Source organism: Aptenodytes forsteri, unplaced genomic scaffold, assembly GCF_000699145.1.
Source record: "Aptenodytes forsteri isolate BGI_AS27 unplaced genomic scaffold, ASM69914v1 Scaffold15, whole genome shotgun sequence".
Taxonomy (NCBI): domain Eukaryota; kingdom Metazoa; phylum Chordata; class Aves; order Sphenisciformes; family Spheniscidae; genus Aptenodytes; species Aptenodytes forsteri.
Window position 1 is genome coordinate 16,926,159 of NW_008795129.1, and position 21,118 is coordinate 16,947,276.

General features: G+C 39.9%; 1 protein-coding gene and 1 long non-coding RNA gene across 2 annotated transcripts in view; both read left to right on the forward strand.

Moving 5' to 3' along the window:
* The window catches only part of VTI1A (vesicle transport through interaction with t-SNAREs 1A), a 282,249-nt gene that overhangs the window by 206,595 nt on the left and 54,536 nt on the right, over nt 1-21,118 (forward strand). The window lies entirely within an intron of this gene.
* On the forward strand, nt 615-7,034 carry LOC103897739. Its single transcript, XR_657511.1, has 3 exons — nt 615-753; nt 2,780-2,876; nt 6,953-7,034. It is a non-coding gene; the product is annotated as an uncharacterized LOC103897739 (long non-coding RNA).

Here is a 21,118-nt window from a genome sequence, read left to right on the forward strand (position 1 = left end):
ACCTAGCAACAAACATCGATGTGTTATCAAATCAACAACTTTTTACCTGCTGGTTTTGTGCAGTGTTACTCCCACCAAGGAATGGAGATTGAGCCAATGAACAGCCTGCAATACTAAATTTTAATCACAGGTGACCTTACCAAGAACATAAACAAGTTACCTGGAAGCGATAAGCTCCATATCCCTCCAGAAATCCTTTGCATCAGACCAACAGCTTCAGTCCTACTTCAAAGGACTTCAGTCCTTCACAACTTCAACTGCAACTTTAAAGTTGCTGTATTCAGCACCCAGCTCTGAACAGCTGAAGTAAGATGTGAGCATTTTTCTAGATGCATCATGCTGTTGTTTTGGTTTTACTTTCCTAGCACTTTTCAGCTGCTTTCAGAACCACCTATGCCAACAAGCATTTTCCTTCTATGTTATCTATTCCTCCTGAACCCATTTAGGCAGCTAGAACAGTTGTACCCTGCAAACCCTGAGCAAAGAGATCAGACTGCATCCATAAAGAAAGAGGAAGCTTTATGCTAGCTATGATCCGTAGCAGGTTATTTTGCGCTATTAATGTTCAGTGGTTCCATGATTGAAGGGGCTTATTTTCCTTATTGCAGACAGGACATCGAGCAGCAGTTGGGCTCTCTGATCTTGGCCACAGACATCAACAGGCAGAATGAGTTTTTGATCCGTCTGAAGTCTCACCTTGACAATCAGGATTTGAGGCTGGAGGATGCGCAAGACAGACATTTTATGCTTCAGGTAACTTCAAAAATTATTTTTCCATTACTGTATTTTATTCATTTTTCAAGTCACAGTATTTGCTAGTATATGTTAGACTAGCATACGATAGTGTGTCTGGACATCAGTGTCTCCTTACCTATCACCATAAACACTTTGCTGCAGCCACCTGGTACGTCAGGCAAGCGTAAGGTGCCTTCAGTATTTCCTTATGTAATTTCCTTGAGTTAGAAAGCTGTGAATGCAACAGATACAGGAGAGTGTCAAATGCTGAGAAATTAAGATAAGCTATTAGTTACTTTATTTCCAGACTGCGTCTCTTGCCAGGTAATGCTTCAATTGTATTTTCTCTTCTGGCAAACGTCGCTTCACTGGTGTTATTTCCTAGCACCACGCAAGAGAGCCCCCTTGTCGGTGTTCTTTCCAAGACAGCCTGACATCAGGTGCCCAAGTCCCGTCCCTGTGATGGATGTTCAGAAACTGCCTCTGCAGAGACAGCTGTTGCCATGGCAGCAGGTGCTTCTCTAGTGGATCTGCCCAGCTAATGATGAAACCACATTTTATTTAAAAATCCAATAGATTCAAACTGGTTCTTCCAGCTAAGCTGCAGTCATTAACAGGCTCTTCAGAATAAACCTCTACCTATTAAAGCATTATTATGATTAAAGTAGCTGCATATACATGCTTCTCTGGAGAAATGACATCAATTTCACTCTTAAATACATAAAGGAGTTAAGTAATCATTATCATCAATAAAACAAACATCTACATGTTATCACTTTGTCGAGGTTACAGGAAAGGTGACAGCTGCAAGGAAAAAAGTGCTGATCTGTTAATTCTTCCCCCTCCACCAGTGTAGGAAATGTAGTAATATGCTCACCTGTCCTCCATCAAATACGGTCTTCTGTCAGATTCCTGCATGGACCATGCAGGGCAGGGTGATGAGCTTATCGTATTTCTGGACAGATTAGGCAAGAAAGTTGTGCAAATGCCAAAGGCACAGGGATTACAGATCTCAACTACGGCAAAACGTTTCTTATGCGCTTTCTTTAGATAGGAGAGATAAGATAGGGCATAGATAGGAACTAGGGCACAGACATGGTGAGATTTATTTATCTGGTGGATTAGCTGTGGAAGAAGAAAAGAAAAAAACCCCAAGAAATCTTGATTGATCAGGGTAAGTTAAAGAATGTTTGAAAGACCCTTGTAATAGTAACATTAAGGCTAATCAATTTAATCCAGAGAGAAAAGTGACTTGGAGACTTCCCTCCTCCAGTTCACAGGTCTGAATTTATACAGGAAATATTTCTGTTTTCCTCCCGGGTGCCAGAATGATTTCTGACCTCTGTCAGGCTAACTGACTGTGTTCAATCTGTGAAGAAATGAGGCACATGACATCTTGTTCTAAGGCAGTAAGACAGACAATTACATGGTTTACTTTTCTGAAGCAGTTACTTGATTTTAAAAACCTCTTGCCCTCCTGTAGTCATTCCCCTGCAAAGCACTTAAAAGTACTAGTTAACTAAGTGAAACCAAGCCAGGGGCAGTGCGGAGAGCCCTGTGCTTAGCTTTGTAAACAAAAATATGCAGACATTAAGATGAAGTGTAATTGAAGTGAGATGCAAGGTCACTCACTGAGACCGCAGAGAAATGATGCCCAAATAGTCTTACACCAGCTTGGCTCTTCCCTTCCTTGTCATCAGCCATGGATGCTGAGCCAGGCAGTCAGCAGGAGCCAGCCTGAGGCTTTTGTTGGCTTATTCCTTGCAAGGAATATCCAAAAGACTTTGCAGCCTTGGAATTTGGCCCTCCTCTTGTTCTTGCTACGGTGAAGCGGAGAGCTGAATGAAAGTTTTGTTTGCAGCTTAAACAAATGCTCTTTCCTCAAAAGGCATATTTGGGTGAGGCCGAGTCTCTAAAAAGGTGATCTTAACCCTTCCCAACATTGCTGGTGAGGCCTGGGAGTTTCATGGCTGCAGATTTGCTGCTGAAGCACTGCTAGACAATGATTTCTTTTCTCATCGCTACTTTTCTTCTTTGCTTTCAGATTGCACTCAAGTGCGCTGACATTTGCAACCCTTGCCGGCTCTGGGATCTGAGCAAACAGTGGAGCGAACGGGTCTGCGAAGAGTTTTACCGGCAAGGTCAGCCCCTTTGCACGCGGCAGTCCCCTTTCACCTCGGCCTTCCAGGCTTTTTGTGTGGCGAGACAGAGGTAGCATTCAGCCTACCCAGTTTGCCTTGAAATCCCCCTCAAGAACAAGCTGTTGAAGAGCTACTTTGCCTCATTTGAAAAGTGGGAAGGGGTGAAAGAGCAGCAAGTATTTCTTTGCCCTCACTGCTCCTGTATCAGCGTCAGGCAGGAGGGAGGGCTCTGCTGTGCCTCAGCACTTGAATTCGGCTGGAGAGCCCGCGGCTGGATTCTTCTCTGAGAACCCTCCAGCTCTTCTGAGCTGGAACGGCACCAGGGCTACACTGCACCAAACACTACCGCTGCCCACTGTGTTTTATCTCGCTTTTCACGCTCCCACTACAGCTCCGATGGGAGCCTTACCCTCGCTGTTTCCCAAATATGACACATTCTTCTGCCTACAAATGCAGAGAAAGGGTTCAAACGCACTTCCCAGCACGCTGTTGAAAGGGCCAAAGCAGGCAAGCCAAAGCTTGGCTAGGACCTATTGCAAATGTTTTCAAACCCCTGCAGAGAGCGCAGTCAGGCAGGGTTTTTTCTGAAACGCAGTAATTACACCATTTGGCTCTATCTGCATAGGCAAGGTCATGCAGTGCTACAACACAGGGTGCAGCAGAGTTTAATCACTGCTAAATTCTTTGTTCGGAGCATCATGAGAGCCGAAGGCAAGTGGTACAAACGCTGGAAGAGCACACAATGAAGTTCTCAATTCATTTAAAATTCTGCACCACAAAATTAAGCCACATCCGAGCTGGTACCTGGTACAGTTAGTCCCTAACAAGGACAAATAGGTCAGCAAGTTAATTTTCAGCCAATGTCAGTTTAAGCTGGTGAAATGTCTTTGACTTTGCTGCTTTTGAATCAACATAAACAACTTGTCAGATGCAGGTTTATTTAGTCAGATTATAGTCAAGGCATAACCAATATCCAGCTCATGAGGACAGGGCCCCAGTTGTGCTTTAGTGTGCCCCTCACCTTTAGTGTGTTGAGGGACCATGCTGAGAAAGACGGCACTCTCAACTCTTAGAAACATAAGCTTTTTCCCCAAGACTCAAGATTTATTATTATAACATCTAAAATATACCTCTGAAAGGGGACACTGGAGCATGAGACCAGTTAGAAGCGTAACAGGGAGAAAAAGAGCATTTCATGTGGGAGAATATACAGAAACTGTGGTCTGACTGTCACTGGTAGCTGTATAATTCTGGTAAGTGACACAAAAGACAATATTAAATAGCATGTATTTAGATACCATTATCACTTTAAAATGTTATTGTAGACCTCTCTACCCCCTTACACAGAATGCTGGGGCTTGAAGCTATTTTTTGTTTAGCATTTGAAAAGCATCTCTCTCATGTTTTGATTTTTAACTATAGATGAGGCAGATAATCCCACAATTCGTGCCTTGTTTAATCTTCCTTCTGGAACGTGTACAAAGTTTGAACATTTTTGTACCAAACATTTCTAATGCCATTTTAATAGACTCAGATCTTTATCTTCCAGTCATCTGGTGCATCTACACTACATCTATTAGCAAATAAAATATACAACTCAGGTACATTTCAGGGAGTACCCGATGCCTACAGCAGCTCCTAACATGAACCTTTCCTAGAAAAATACTTTAACTTGTTCTCATATGGGCATTTTAAAAGTCAAATAGGAACACAGGGTAAATAATGCAACTTGATTTGTTTATATAAAACTGGAACCGGCAAGAAAGAAGTTTCAAGAAAATGGCTAATGTTTAAGTAACATTAATGATCAGTTTCTCTGGTGAGGTTTTAAAATTGCTTAGAAGGTTTTCTCCAGCGTGAAAGCTCTCGGCAATTAATTCATGCAGTTACTTTTATAGCAACTTGAAACATGGGAAAATTGACCATCATTTAAGTTCTTACCATGCAGAGGAAAATCTTATTTTTGTCAATTAAGTGACTTGTCAAAAATAAGATGATGTTGATTACACTTCAAGCCAGCCAGGTCAACCATTTTGAACGCAGAATACCTGCCTAGAGGGGTCATCACTGGAGTTAGACACTCTTTTTTTCAGTCAAAGATTTTTGGAGAGGGTAGAGGGGAAAAAGAGGGCAGACAAATTACACATTTGAAAACATGACAAACTGTTATTTTGTCTCAGTTTTGCTGACTTGTTCTTTTTGATCCTTTGTGAAGCTAAAACCATTTCCCTGGTATTTTGTAAATATCTAATTGAAACTGAAAATACTCCTCTCACATTTAAGAAGGCATTGTAAGCTGCAGACAGAAGAAAGGCAAGGCTTAAAAATGCACACGCTATTTTATATGGGGCTATACAGCCTGAGTGGCACAATAGCATTTATGTCAAAACAGTCTATTAGTGGGGAGTAAAGAACTTTTAAACAAAAGCAGTGGATTTAAAGTAAAATGATTCTTTTCGGGTTGAATACAACATTTTGTCTGATCTAGCAGGTCAGTCTTATTTATGGGAACGTTTCTTGTAACCACCCCTCACTACATCCTTACTAGTAAATCAAATGGACAAAGTATTATTGCCTGAGGGCAAGTGTGCAGCTTAGCTTGCACACAGCTAGTCTCCCTTCCCTCCCATACTGCAGATAGGAATGGGTCTGTACCTCATGCAGTAACCAAGACTGTACCCTGGCAGTGTCTCAGAGAAGGCTAAAAATCACAAAGGATGAACGTGTTGCACTCACAGACGGAGTGTTTGTTTAAAAAAAAAACCCAAACAAAAAACACATTAACTCATTAACAGCAATCTTTGCATGGTGTACTGATTGCATGGGGAAATGCAGTCTCTCCAGCAGGACAGGTGGTTGCTGTCTGGATGGCAACAGGCGAATGAGACTCCCTGAGCTGTTTTTCTGCTGAATTCTCATGTCCAGCTGGCCTGTGGTCCCCTGTGACCGCTCCAGCATACACATGATCATTGCTATTGATTACCTTCAACTACATAAAAAACATCTCCTGTCTTACCTATGCACAGAAGACTGTCTTGCATGACCACTTCTGCATCTGCAGGAATAGTTGCTACTGACTGTTTATAAGCATCTTCTCAACACCGAATTTGGTCAATTCTGCAGCAGGAGCAGTCTCAGGTGGCATCTGGAGTGAGCAGATCCCCCACCCAGGCTGTTCTTCAACAATTTGAAACAGACCTCAGGGCCAGTCACAGCAGGAGCTGCCTTGTAGGAGTCTTCAGGGCAGTCCCAGATTCACTCCTGGAGACCTCCTGTTCCAGTTAGTCAAATACTGTGCTATGAAGGTGGCTAGGAGTTTGGTCAACCACTGTTTCAGGTCTGTCTGCTGTCTCAAGTCAGTCCTGTGCAGATGACTCCGGGGACTTCCTGGACCACCCGGGGAATTAGTGATGCAAGTTCAGCGCAGCAGCACAGGCATAGCCCTGATACCCAGCTACACCACAATTATGAGACAAATTTTTAATTTCATCCTTTTTCCACATTTATAACTTGAATTCCATAGCTCTTGCCACATGAATACATGTTGCCCGAGCCCATGCTCTGGCCCTTATTAATTTGTTACTGCAGACACAGCTGCTGACTGCCAGGCTCCATCACGCTGCCCTTTAACAGCAATTTCCACAAGCATACAGTACCAACTCACACTACAATACTAATGGAGATGTGTTTCTTCTAAAATATATATTCTGCATTTTTCTCATAGGAAGACATTTGAACACTTGAGTAAATGAACTAGAATGTCCTAAAAATCTTCCACGTGAGAGAATCTATTTTAAAAATTAAGGTCCTCAGAACATGCAAGTGCTCAGATTTAATGTTCGTTCAGAAGTCACCTTTCCTTAGAGAGATTTTTCTTTGTATGCATACTCAGTTTCTCTGATATGTAAAACAAAGTCCAAGAAATGAAGGTATTTAGACATTTAACATGGTTGTCATTGGTGCAAGATTCCAGCTGCTCAAATCCACACAGTTGCAGTCACTGTAAGAGTCTGACATAAGTATGGAGAAGAAATATAAGTGGCAGCAAATTATTTTCTCTTCTTTTTTTTTTGCAGGTGACCTGGAACAAAAATTTGAACTGGAAATAAGCCCCCTTTGTAATCAGCAGAAGGATACAATACCAAGCATACAGATCGGTAAGTATTAGTTTCATTCTCTCCTCTCCATGTTTATCTCAGTATGGCACAAGCTCAAAGAGAAACTCTTCTTCCCCATCGGTGCGTTATCAACTTTGTTCTCATCCTAAATCCAAAACACAGCACTGTACCAGCTACTAGGAAGGAAATTAACTCTATCCCTGCCGAAACCAGGACAAGAAGTCATCAGAAGAATTGTTACCAGGACTGTGACTTGTACAAACCCCTATTCTAAAGTACCAGTTGTAGTTTATTTCTTTGTTTTACTTTTTATATGCATTAATTGACAACAGAGAACTGAATTGTGCCATCTAGCAATAAAACACCAGACTGGAATATGTGATCTGGCTGGACTTTTTTCTCTCTCTTCACTATACGAAACGTGTTTTCTGCTATTTTTTTTCCTGTTTTTTGAAGTGAAGGTGACAATTCTCACGAAGTGTTGAGAGATCTCAAATTTGAAATCTGTAAATGAAAGGTACTTCTGTTGTTATTATTAGCACATCACTTCTGTATTAGATGATTAAAAACAAGTCAAACTATCAAATACATGTAATTTAAAAATAAACACATTTTTAGAATACCAGCCATTTTGCTAGGTCATAAAAAGACAGAATGTTTCAGGTGATGTTATCAAGTTCAGAAATACCTTATTTGAAAGAGTAGTTTCAAGAGGTACCAGTTTATGCGTACTGCTATTCTTTTAGCATAAGCTAACAAGAACAGTATTTGTTAGAGTAAAAGAAAACTGTTTAAGATTAGGATAGTTCCCATATAAAACAGTCTCTAAAAAGTCCCATGTAAAAGTTCAATTTTTGTTTTTTATCAAAATCAGATGGCACAGCCTGTCATGGGAAAATAACTAAGGCATTTTGAGACCCTCAAGTTGTGGAGAGAAGATGTATGGCATTTATTCCACCCTTGGATTAGAGGATGCAGCCAGGTACAAGTAACAGTCTCCAATGGATTTCTTAGACTCATATAGATTGGCTTCTTGTGTAATCCAGGGCAATTCTGAATTTACTCTAATTTGTTTCAGGAAATCAAACCAGAGCAGTGACTATAAAGATCCTTTTACATCCCGTTCTAGTAGCTTTCTCAGTAAAATGCTCATTTGCAATCACAAAGACCAGAGGATCCCTGTAACTTGGAGAAATGGATAATTGTGATTGTCTGATAGCAGGTCCCATGTTTTTAATTCTTAATGGTTATTTTTTACCTTAAATCTTGTATCATTGCTGCTGTGAAAATTTCATGGCTTGGAGATTGGTTACAAATCCATTTTTAATTGGCTTTTTTGATGACCAAAAAAGGGAGAGTGCTGTGGAAAACTCGTGATTTTGTGCACATTTTAATGATGTTCCTAAAAAGCTAAGTGAAAAATGGTATATCTCTTTCCAACTAGGAAATTTGCTTGCCTTTACTGTTGCTATTTACAAGATGCCTTTCATTTTGTTGTTCCATGCGTGTTTTACTCCTGGTTTTAAGCTGCAGTGTTTACCTACACAACCCAGCAAAGGCAAGCTACCATTACTCCTGTGTGAAAATTATTTCATTTAGCCAGCAACTACCAACAGCAAAAATGTAAACCACTGGCTTACTCTGAGTAGTCGGAACTGCAGAGGCAGGTAAAAGCCAGTTAAAATTTGACGCTTGGCCACATGGTGAATTTTTGAGAACCGCAGCTGTTTGAGGTGTAAGAACATCTGTGATTGTCAACAGTTCATTAGAAAATTACTGGCAATAAAAGAATGCCAGCCCCCCTCTTCCCGAAAGCAATTTGATTCCTGATGGTCTGCCTGTCCTCTGTATTGTTTTACTTCGTTCACAGAAAGACTAAATTTGCAACAAATTTTTCTTCTGTGTTTCCCTCATGGTGCGATGATCTAACATCATTATTCACTCCTTACTTATACCGGATTTGAATATGCCATTGTTTCTTGGACAATAAAAACATCGTTTGCCGAGCAGTCATCACATACATTAAAGCTTTGCCATATGTGTATTACATTCCTGTGTCATATTCCTTGGACAGAGCTTGGGTAAATTCCTTTGGCTCGAGTTTTGACATGATGGTTGTAATAACTGAGAAAGCTTCCATTAATAACTGGTCAGAGCACTGAGTTAATACTTTATCAGAATCCTTTGCAATATTTGGATGATATTGATCTCTAGTCTAGCAGTTTGCACATTAGATATGCTGAAGTCAGGAGCAATGAACCATTTTTGTGCTTACAGAAAAAAGAAAAAAAAAAGATGGCATGCTCAGTCAGGCCTGTCTGTGCAAGGAACAGCCTAAGACAGGCTGTAAGTCTGGCTGTAGGATCTTCTTGAGCTTTGCAGGTCTGTTGCTGCTTGGATTCTTCTTCTCTTTGAATTTTTGGCTGCCTGCAGCAGAATTTCCATTGCTAACATTGTCTCTGTGCCACATAGCAACAGGGGTAGGAGAATGGTCTACTATTTAGTATTTCTTTTTCACATGTTTCTGCAGCTCCCCCTTATTTCTTTTCTTGTATTTGGCTATAGACCTGAGGGTGAGATCACACATGTATAGAATGAGAGCTGTAGAAACATATTACTCGGCCGTATTTAGTGCCAGCATTTGAAAGTGCCAAATTGCTTTTTGGGTTTTCAGTATCACATGTTGGAGTCATCACAGGCTACTACTATTCCCTGCTATTTACTCCTTGCAGCGCTTGTGTAATATTTATAAATACTTTCACAGATGAACATATCTTTTAGCTACAGGATGTGGATGGCATTGACCTATCGTATAAAAACAATATACTGCTTCTGATCCAGTGGTTCTGAGTTTGTAGACTTCTCTGTTAGACATTTGAAATGAGCCAATTATAAAAGCAAAGATAGTTTAACCATGACACTTGTTCATTGTTTTTGTCCTCAGCAGTTCTATGTAGGCTCTCTTCATAATTAAGGGCTTTACTGAGTAAAGAAGATTCCCAGCAGTCACCCTGGAATTGGATTAACAGCACAAGAAACTCCCCCTTGCTAACCACATGTTCAGTCCCTTTATATCTTTCCATATACAAGCCCTTCTTCAATTTGTTTAAATGAATTGCTGTAATTTGGCTCTGTGGACTTGAAGAAATCTAGTCAGGCTTTATTTAGAAGTATAGTGGTGCATAGAGTCTCCATCTGAAATTAGGGCCATGTTGTACAAATTATCGTATAAACACAAATTAAGAGAAATCCTCTGCACTGATGAATTAATAATCTTTGTTGTCAAGACAAAGAACGGGAGAAAGGAGTAGTGTTGTCTCTGCCATATGCTCTGGATGCACAGATTGTAACTTACCAAAGGTGATGCAGAGAATGTGTTACAACATTGAGAACTGAACCTCGATTTCCCGAGTATCTGAATGTGCTGCCTTAATTACAAGAGTGACTTCTACCTTGTCAGGCATTATAAACTCTGCACTCATTTGAGGTTGATACTGTGCCAGGCCATGTATTGTCATGGAAGCAATATAGCTAACGTTAAACAGAACTGTATTTCTCTCTACCTGCAGATGTGTGAAAATAAGTAAATTTTGTCTTCCTAAATTACAAACTGCATCCTTGCTACACTGGTACAAAAGAAAGGATCATTTTAGCATATCCATGTTTTAAAGCTGCTGTCTGGTTCAGCATATCCCAGCAGTCTCCATCCATTTCTAGGATCATCTTTGTGTTAATGGTATAAATATGTTTGCCAAGCCATGCTGCACAACTTGGTTGTATTCATTGTCTTTTAGGAAAAGTTTTTTCTTTCTTTAGGCTCAGCTGAACCTGCCATTTTCATGTGAGGCAATTTATTTTTGGGTATCCTTTTAAGCGGATATCTTGGATGTGAAGAAGTGACTAACAAACTCAGTAGATGCAGGATATTGACAGATGTACTCCAAGGAATCTAGCCGCGGTGTATAAGACACTACCATCTCTTTGCTGTCCATCCCATCCATCCGCCTGAGGTTACCAACCCTACAGCAGACCTGACAAAATCGAACATGGCGGGGTGTGCTTCAGTCATTTCAGTGCAAAGACCAGAGGCTTGAATCAAACTTAACCTTTGTTGGCGATATAAGCTGAACCACCAAGCTTTGCACTGAGCCAACCGCTCTGTGGCATCAGCTCTGCTGTAGGGGCAGAAATGTCATGCAAAGGGGAAGTGACCAAGGGCTGGCACGGCAGAGGAGGACAGTGTATCTGAAAGGCAGCTAAGGGAAAAGACCCTGCAAAGTCACGTGCAGTGAGATCTCTGATAACCAACACAGGTCCTCCTTCTGGAGCCATTTGAAGACATGCGGTGGGAACGCTTTCTAAGAGAGCGCTTGCAGTCAGCATGTGGTTTTGGACACCCTATCAAGCCCAGAGGCTGTATACCTCTTGTGCTGTAATTTGTATCTTAATGGTAATGAATTGGGTTATCTCTTGAGATAGAGATGATATTCCTGTAATAATAAGATTCTAAAATGTTAATTTTTTCTGTGAGATCTGTGGGATTTGCAGGTCAGAAAAGACTGTTGATACATTTTGTATACTGTTGATATAATTTATAAATACTGGGTTGATATCTTTCACAAAAAAAATCTAATTTCCAGATTTGTGGTTTATTTTGTCATGAAAAATAACAGTATGAAGGTGGCTCTTTAAATATCTTAGAAAAGGACATAATAGTGCTCCCTGTGCTTGGGCAATGTAATTTTTTTACTTTCTTGGGAACGGTGGGGAAAGGAAGAGGAAATTGCAGAGATATTTAAAAATGTCAATTCTAGTTCAAAAGTTACACAAGCAAACACTCTTGACCAAGGTGTTGAATTATAAAGTTTGATATTCCATAAAGCTAAAAAATCGGAAGTAATGGTGCCAATAAAAGACATTCATTTATTTACTTGAGGTGGCCATTGTTAGCACTAATAATACATTTCAACATATTGAAATTGCCAGATAATTCTTTTGTGACTTTTATGCTGGATGATATTGTTATTTAAATGAACCTGCAGACCGCACTGTAATGAAGAAATGCATGTTTTGCCTAACAGTTATCAACCAGCATTCCAGCAAAATGAGAATTTTTACCTCCATTCATTCTGAGGGGAAGCTGGGGGTCACTGTTTTCAATATGGACCTTTTAAAAGCCTTTCAGCAGTGAATAATTAGAAGCCACAGCTTCTGAAATTACCTGTATTCACTGTAGGGAAGAAGAAACTTTTATCTTTTGTAATGAAGTACACTTGCTCATTCAAACTTTGTAAGACTTCCTTAAAATGGCAGTTGCATTGTGCTGATTTAGTATTAGGTGGAGTAATAAAAGAAATTGATTTTTAAATATATGGATACCCTTGTTTATTCAATTTTACTTTTCTTGAATTTCGGATCCATCTTGTCAAATAATACAGATGGAAAAAATGTGTTGAGCTCTTGTGTAAATAACCTTATCTGTACAAATTGCTGTTTGCTAAAACAAATGTAACTTCATTTGCAGTTTCAAATTCATTTTGCACTTTCATTTGAAGATTGGGGTTTGAAAGTGTTTTGGTCATGCTAATTTTTCTATATTAACTTTTAGAAAAAGATTTTCTTTTCTATAGTTCAAAACTACGCAGAAGATAGGGATTGGAAATATGGCTTGCAGCAACGGGCTTTGGACTTCTCTCTTTGTTCTTAAAAACAAACAGGTTGGCAATATTCATTGGTGTAAAGAAACAGAAAAGTCATTATCTGGGGAGTAATTCTTAAAAAATGATATACAATAATTTGTTAATTATTGCCAGAAAAAAGCATGCAGTTTTACTTCTGAAAATGTGCGTTCCGGTTAATGAAAAACATTACCCTGCAGCTTCTTTGGGATTTTTTCCACTTGTAAAAGTTTTTTTTCAAAAGGAAGAAACTGATCCCACACTTTCCTAAATGGGATTTTTAGGCAAGGGCTGATGCAAGCCTCACCCTCAGACAATAAGCAAGCACAAAGTTAAAGTTTGAGAGTTTTGCTTTTGAATTCTGCATATTTACTTTTAGAGTAAAAATACCTCTTTTTTTTTCTGTCTTTTTTTTTTTAAACTAAATGGCAGATTGCAAATTGGACTGATTGTTTCAATCAAAGGTGTTTTTCCTGTACTTTGAACGATTCAGAGACTTGATTTTCCCACTCAGAGGAAGTCTTCTTTCCTGTCCTGTACAGCACCAACCCGCTTCTGTTAGCGTCACTCAAAAAAAACTTCATCTGTAAAATAAAATCTAGCTTTGTAAATAAGATAATTTCACAGTAGCTACAAGTTTTAATCCTGCCTATGAAGCTGTTTAGACCGAGTGATGCTGCTCTATTATTTGTCCAACAGGGTGGGAGAGGAAGCAGTGGGAATAGTGACCTGATAGAGATAGATGATGTTGCTATTAAAGTTGAGCTTTTTTAACCCCCTACTCATGGTAACTGTATTTAATGGATAGGTAACCAGGTAGTTTGTAGCTGTATATGTCTATCACCGAACTTGCTAAATATTTATTAGTCCAGAATTTTGCCTGTTAGTCATATTTAAATATGGGCCATATGTTCAATACTCTGAGATGCTGATCCATATTTCATCCAACTGTTTAGTAAACTTTGTCTTCTGTCCATGTACTCAGGCTCCCAAGCTATGGTAACACATACAACTAGGCGTCTAGAAGAGTGAACATAGTCCTTGTTATAATCCAGCAATGTTTTTGTGCTATGAAATAGCTAGGACCAGGACCCTTAGGCAGCGTACAAATACAGAGCAAAGAGCTGCCCCCTCCGGAGAATTTACATCCAGATGGCTGAGGCATATAAAGATATTTTCTCAGGGTAAGAAGTTGCCTCATGTCAGCTGACAGGAATATGCATTCTCAGCAAATGCAGAGTAATTCAAGCTGATTTAGCCCTTTCTCCTGTGATAACTTTTAAACCCAGCGACAGGAGACAACAGGTGGATATAAGCAGATGGGGGAGCACAAGGAGTGAATAAGAAGGTCGGCTTCATAGGTAGTGGGCTCAGTATTGCAGCAGCACAGCCATTGTCAAGCTTTTTTTCTGGCATCAGAGTTAAGAGGAGGCTTGAGAGGGGATTTGAAGGAGGATAACGAGGCAGCTTTGTGGACATGAACAAGGAGCTCTACCCAAGCATGGGGGCAGCAGGGGAGAAAGCACAAAGATCCTTGCTTGAAAAGGTAACAAATGGGTGATGGAGCCCACTGTCAGGGGCTGACTGGAGGTGGGAGCTCTCCCCTCTGGAATAAATGAATGAGAATAGGTTGGGAGGGGATTAGGCTGAGAATGCTTTGAAAGAAAAAGGAAGTAGATTATGTTTATATAACAGAAAAAGGGAAACCACAGCAAAGAGGAGTAACAATGGTCAAAGTGATGAGCAAAGAAAATGCCGGTATCAAAAATATTCTTCAAGCTTTTCCAAAGCTGCTCTTTCAATAAGCAGAAGGAAGAGGTGCATTGTAACGATCGCTTTGTATGCATCCCCATCATAACCAACTCCTCACAGTTGCTTTCTGAAACTCAGGAATTATCAGTAGAAATTTTCTAAGCCTGGCATCTACCTTTGAGGTGAACAGTTATAATTGCCTGAGCCAGAAGAATTTTCTTGTTCTTTATTATAAGGAAATAGGACAAAAGTATACTTTCCTGCTGGAAAAAAATAAAGTCACTGGTCTCTTCATTTGTGTTTTTTTAAATTACTGCAAGAATGGACTCGTTGCTTTGTTGATTTGTCATAATAATTTAAAATTCAGCTTTACAGATTTCTCAGTCTGTTAAAAACACTGTTTTCATTATGTCCTCAGATGTGCAGTTTTCATTATTTGCTTCTGAAAAAAATTACTGGCTTTTTTAAAAGGGTGTTTACTACCAGGCAGTCTTATAGCAAAGCACATGTCTGTCCTTACGCAACCATATTCCTCAAAATCTGGAAAAAAACCCATAACTTCTTGCCATGCTGAGGATATACTGTATTCTTATACGAACCATCTGTTGTTGATGGAAAGGCAAGAACAGATGATCTGAACTGGCCTGTTAGTGCAATAGCAGCATAATTCTGTCCTGGGTTGGAGACAGGATTTAGCTTGACCTCATCACTTCTGTCCTCTGTGCCACTGGAGACCAGTGGGGTGCACTGGTGCATCCATCCTTCTTGGGAAGAGCACAGCCAGCACTACTGCTTGTGTGGCCACTGCCAGCTCATATCCATATTGCTATGTTGAAGGTCGTTCCTTAAGTCTTTTGTTTTTGCCTCCTGCACAAAAGTCACATCTGCAGTTTGTTAGGAAGAGAAAATAGAAAAGGTTGGTGTCAATGCCATTGAATGGACGAATTTAACAGTGAATAGTAAGCTGTCTCTGGATGTTTCGATGTCAGGGTGGCCTTATTACTGTACATACTTACAGAGGACTTTATAATCAATTGCAAAGCTCTATGATGGTTTTGACGTGTGACATATATACAAGGGTGCACTAATCACTGATTTAATATAATGCTTAGCCCTGTTGTGAACACTGTTGTTTCTTTAGTGCACAAATCATATTAAGCCAACCACCAACCATAATTTTGGAAATTGGTGGAATATTCCTATAAAGAAGCACAAAAGATTGTAAAGATTGAATAAGTTCATTGTCTTATTGACCAGTTGGGGAGGGGGAGGCCGTCCTCTTTAATTTTTTCTTCTTTTAAAAATACTTTGTGGTTCAGCAGCACAGACACTGCATATCTTTGTATCCCCACACAGTCACCATGTTAATAGCTGTTTGCTAGCTGTGGTCAGTTAATTTAAAAAAGCTGGCGCACTGGTATTATAGGTCGCACTAGATTATTCTTGAATCAAATGTAGTATTGTTGCTTCAAACCAAACCTCCACCCATGACAAAATTCATTATAGCTCTTTAATTTATAATAGTGTTTGAAAGGATGAACCTGAGATGATATGAAAGGAGATTCAGTTTCTTAAAATTTTCTCAAGCCATGCATCATCCTGTTCCTACGTCGCTCTTGCTACATGTATAGACTCAGTAAGGGGTTACTGTTGGTTTGGGAATCTAGCACTTCTTTGTTTTGTTGCAAATATGAAAATAGATTATAAAATGTTCACTGACATGATGAACATGGGTGAGCTCCTAGAATATATTTCTCCCCTGAATGTATGTTATATACATTTCTATTATGTACATAAATGCAAGGGAGTCAATCTAAAATATGTTTTATTCATCATATTGCGGTGGCACAAAAACTCCAGGCCCATCCTTGACTCACTCAGTCACTGGAAGCCTGTCAATGCATTGGAGGATAACTAGGCTCTCCAAACTCACTTGCCCTGCAATAGCCATCATACTCCAGGTCTTGGCTGATACGCCAAGTGGCATCACTTTCTGACAAGAGCCTCAACTATTCATTTCAGACTGGAATGGAGAGTTTGGGGGGAGCTCAAAAGCTTGAGAGGTGATTGCTATCTGCTAGAATAAAAAGCTGAGTTGGGACACATCAGTTTTCCTTTCTGGCTCTTCTGTCAGGGCAGTGGATACCTGATTCCTACAGCTTATAAAACAATTGCAAGAACAAAAGTTAATATTAAAAACAAAGCAAAACCCTTGATGATACTGTACAGAAAGAATCTCCTCCTTGGGACCCAAAAACCTCTGTTTCATGATGGCAGTGGAGTGTGGTGGCTGGGAAATGCTCTGGCTTTCAGTCCGGTGGGAGCAGTGGGTTTGAGAGACAATATGCCCAATCTTCAGTTCTCATTTTTGGAAAATCCTGAGTCCTGTGGATGCTATCTGGTATACCCATGTGCACAGATGAGCATGGTAGCACTTCAGCGTAGACAGGGAGAGATTTTTTAGACCCCCCCAAAAAAAATCAACCACACAACACTGCTGTTGTGCCCTTTCCTACTACATTTGACAAAGATAGTTTCTGATCAAAAGGAGAGAGAAAGAGATATATACAGACCTAACGTCCATTGCCCTTTTCTCATCCATCCAAATAGTCATGTGGCTGCGTCTAGAGGAGCTGTAGGGGGTGGATCCAAACGTCTGCTGCTATGAATAACTTGAATTTGGAAATTAATAATTACAACAGAAGAAAGAGACACCTTCTCTGGAATAGCCAGTAGATAGAATATTCAGCTGATGTGTGAAATGTGAGTCTTCAGTCTGAATTAGGGAACAGGATCTTGATCTTTCAGATCACAGGGGAGCATGATAATTATGGAGCTGTTGCCTTTTCTGGAGTGGGATGCCCATTTCTTCGCTGGTTTATCATATGAAAATCAGCTTGGTTTGCAAGCTGATGTGCGCTTGGAAAATGTTTGTAGGATGAGAAAATGGATTCCCACTCATTGCCATGTCTGAACTTCAGAAAATGACCCTGTGCACCTCTGCACAGAATATTGTTTGCCATGCACTTGAAAGCCAGCACATACCTTCCCTATTCAACACATTAAGCAATGGAGACATAGTCCTATCACAGGACTTAAGCGTCTGTAAGGGATGCAAAAGTAAAATGTGTACCATTTTAACCGTATACCCGTGTTTTACTTCTACACACACATAACGGGCAAGTATTACGAAAAGGAAAAATATCAGTTCTTCAGGCCAGTGAGAAAATTCTCTAATGGTGGAGATTTCTAAAAACAAACGGATTGCTTCCATGAGGAATTTAGAATGAAAAATGTGATAAGTTATAGTCAGTCATTAACATTTGTTGAACATTCTACTTATTATTAGTGTTTCGTATACTTCTGGTTCAAACATTTCATGGAAGAAGAGTGGAATAAATGGAGTAACACTAACCAGATGGTCCTGTATGTGGAATTTCTAAAGCTTTTTGTGTACTTTATGTCGAAGATAACAAATCACACAGGTCAACAGCTAATGTCAGCCAGTGAGAAATGATTGTACATTTTAAGGAAGAAAAGCTCTTGAGGTCTTAGTTGCATTGGTGTCAGGGATTCAATTTTGTGATTTTCACGTGGAAATGAAGATGCTTCCAAGTGAGGCACACTGAAGAAGAAATGTTTAAAGAGAGGTTTGTTTAGATTCCAAAAACTAGGTTATCTTAGACATATTTAGGTTCAGGACATCTCCTTGCTTTTCATTTAATTATGTTTCTATTTTATCTTTGGCATCTGCAGAGGATAAAATATAGGAATAATTAGGAATAGAGCTAGCGGATGAAAAATTAAGACTTTGCAATATTGTTTCTTTATATGCTCTTCTTAAAGTTAAAAAAATCAGAAAAGAAATCTGCGGTATGTTTTGCTTTTTGATAAGTAGCTTCATACGTTTTAACATTTTGAGAGTCATACACTTGCTAAGAATATCTGTCTGATCTGTGGCATATCTAAGTCATCCATCCCTGTAGTATCTTGCCAGGTCACTGTAGTCCTGCTGAAATATTTTGATACAGAATTTCATCCAAATAAATAAATAGTGTATGATGGTGCCATCTATAGCCTAGACAGCTCAAGGGATTAGTAATTAGTTATATAGCCTTTTACTCAGGGATCGTTACTTAAGATCAGACTCAGAATGTCACTTCTAGCCACAGGCTTGGCAAGTTGAAACAGTGGTTTCTTTCTGATCCTTGTCAATGAGGTAATGTCTAAGTCATCTGGGGCAAAGTAGAAGTAGAAACTTAATTATAATTTCATTTCTAGAATTTATTTCTTAAACTCATTTTTATGTAAAGGCAGTGGGGCAACTTTTTAACTACTGTCTACCTGTTCCATGAGTACAAATGAAATCAACTTCCAGAAACATTAACCAGAAAACTTTCATTAGCATTACATCCACTAAAGGAGACAAGTGTGACATAGTTTCAAGTATATATGCCAAAGGTTGTTGCATCACAGAAAACAGCAGCAATGGGATGAGCAATTCAGAGCTAATGATCTTTCTTTCATAAGACCATCTCCTTCTTATAGCTCAACAGATACATATAGATAATGATCCAGGAGCTACAAAAGTGGAATGTTCCTTAAAACTGAATTGTTTACCCATGGCCAGCTTCTAGATAGACTTCAGAGAAATGAATCATTCTGGAGATGCAGCCTTACATGTGTGCAGCAGTGGTCTTAACTTTTTGGTGTAAAGTTAAAACGTCAGCTGTAACAAATGCAGCTCTGGTAGAGTTCTTTTCTCTTGTCCAAATCAGTCTTGAGATTAGAAATTAGTATATTCCTGCAAAGGAGAACGTTTTAGATTTTCTGCTAAGGGTAGACCTTCTTTTTCAACACAGACAGCATTTACCCTTTGAAAAACTCCTCAAGCTAGGATTGTCTCTTCTAGAAGACAATTGCTGTTAGTGGCAGAAGAAATTTCACTTTTGACACATGTACAGTGAAGCAACGTAGAGGTTTATTCAGCATGGCATCTTCCATTGATGATGCATCCCTAAGCATTTTGCAAAGTGGTGCCATTTTCTAGAACCAGAGCTGTAGAACAATAAAAGAGCCGTAGGCAAAGGAGGAAAGATGAGCTTCTCGGTGAAAGTAAAATCAGATTCTTATGGACCAAATTGTGTTTTATTAATCGTGTTAGCACCAGTGACTGTGATGCAGGGTGGATGGAGAAGTGTGGGAGGATGGTATTGTGTGTGTGTGTGTTGTGTTATTTGTAATGTGGAGAATGGTATTTATATGCTTTCTATTTCCATTGTCATGAAATGACCATGCACAATGCATTTATGGGTTCTCATTGCAATGACTGTACTCATCATACCTCACTTGCTGAACACAAAATGAAAGTTGCTTTCTAGTAGGTGGTAGTGCACCCTCTTGGAGGCAGAAAGCCTACATAATATTTGTTAAGCCAGGGATCAGTAAACCTACCTCGATGACACTTTCTTTTAATTTTGTGAGAAGTTATAAAATGCAAAGGGATTTTCTGAAACACTGTTTGAAAGAGAAACAGAAAAGAAAACAAGTTTTCTCTTGTATTGTTTTAGGTTTGTATGTCATATTTTACTGATAATTTTAGACTAGTGGTAAAGATTGGACCAAGAAGTCACACATTCTCTTCTCCATTATGTACGTTCATGAATACTATCTTCTGTTGTGCACTTACATCTGTGTATTTATGCTTTGGTTTATGTGTGTGCATGCTTGTGCAAAGGTGTATCTCTAAAGATGTTTAATTTTTGCTTATGATGTTAGATGTGCAGTTCTCTCTATTGTTGTATCATTTTTTGTGATGTTTCCTTGAAATATGTATAAAAATAGGGCAAGAGAGACCCTGTTTTGTCTGTAAAATGCCTTGGTAAATGCCTGTCTCATTTACCTAGTGTTATATTTAGACTGGAGCTGAAGAAATCACTAAAGCAGGTACCCAAAAGCTCCTGAAAGGGATTTAATGTGAGAGTTGACGTGGAGCCAGTGGCTCTCTGTTACCAGTTCCTGGTCACTGACTAATGTACCGAGCTCCTGTGACATGTGACCTGTTGATGTTGGCAGCTCATCTCTTCTCAGGCTATTGCAGCGCTAGCCTCTCCTCCCTAATTATCACAGCCTGTGCCCTCCACGCACAACATGCGCACACACGTTCCACTTAGCCTCGCCCAGGCTCGGTGCCATCCCTCACAGCTGCCTCCAGTGTTTTCCCCTTGTCGTGGCTTAACCCCAGTCAGCAAGTAAGCACCACACAGCCACACGCTCACTCCCCCCCGGTGGGGTGGAGAGAATTGGAAGAGTAAAAGTGAGAAAACTCATGGGTTGAGATAAAGACAGGTTAATAAGTAAAGCAAAAGCTGCACACGCAAACAAAGCAAAACAAGGAATTCATTCGCTATGTCCCATTGGCAGGCAGGTGTTCAGCCATCCCCAGGAACACAGGGCTCCATCATGCGTAACGGTTACTTGGGAAGACAAACACCGTAACTCCGAACATCCCACCCTTCCTTCATCTTCCCCCAGCTTTATATGCTGAGCATGACGTCACATGGTATGGAATATCCCTTTGGTCAGTTGGGGTCAGCTGTCCCAGCCGTGTCCCCTCCCAACTTCTTGTGCACCCCCAGCCTGCTCGCTGGTGGGGTGGTGTGAGAAGCAGACAAGGCCTTGACTCTGTGTAAGC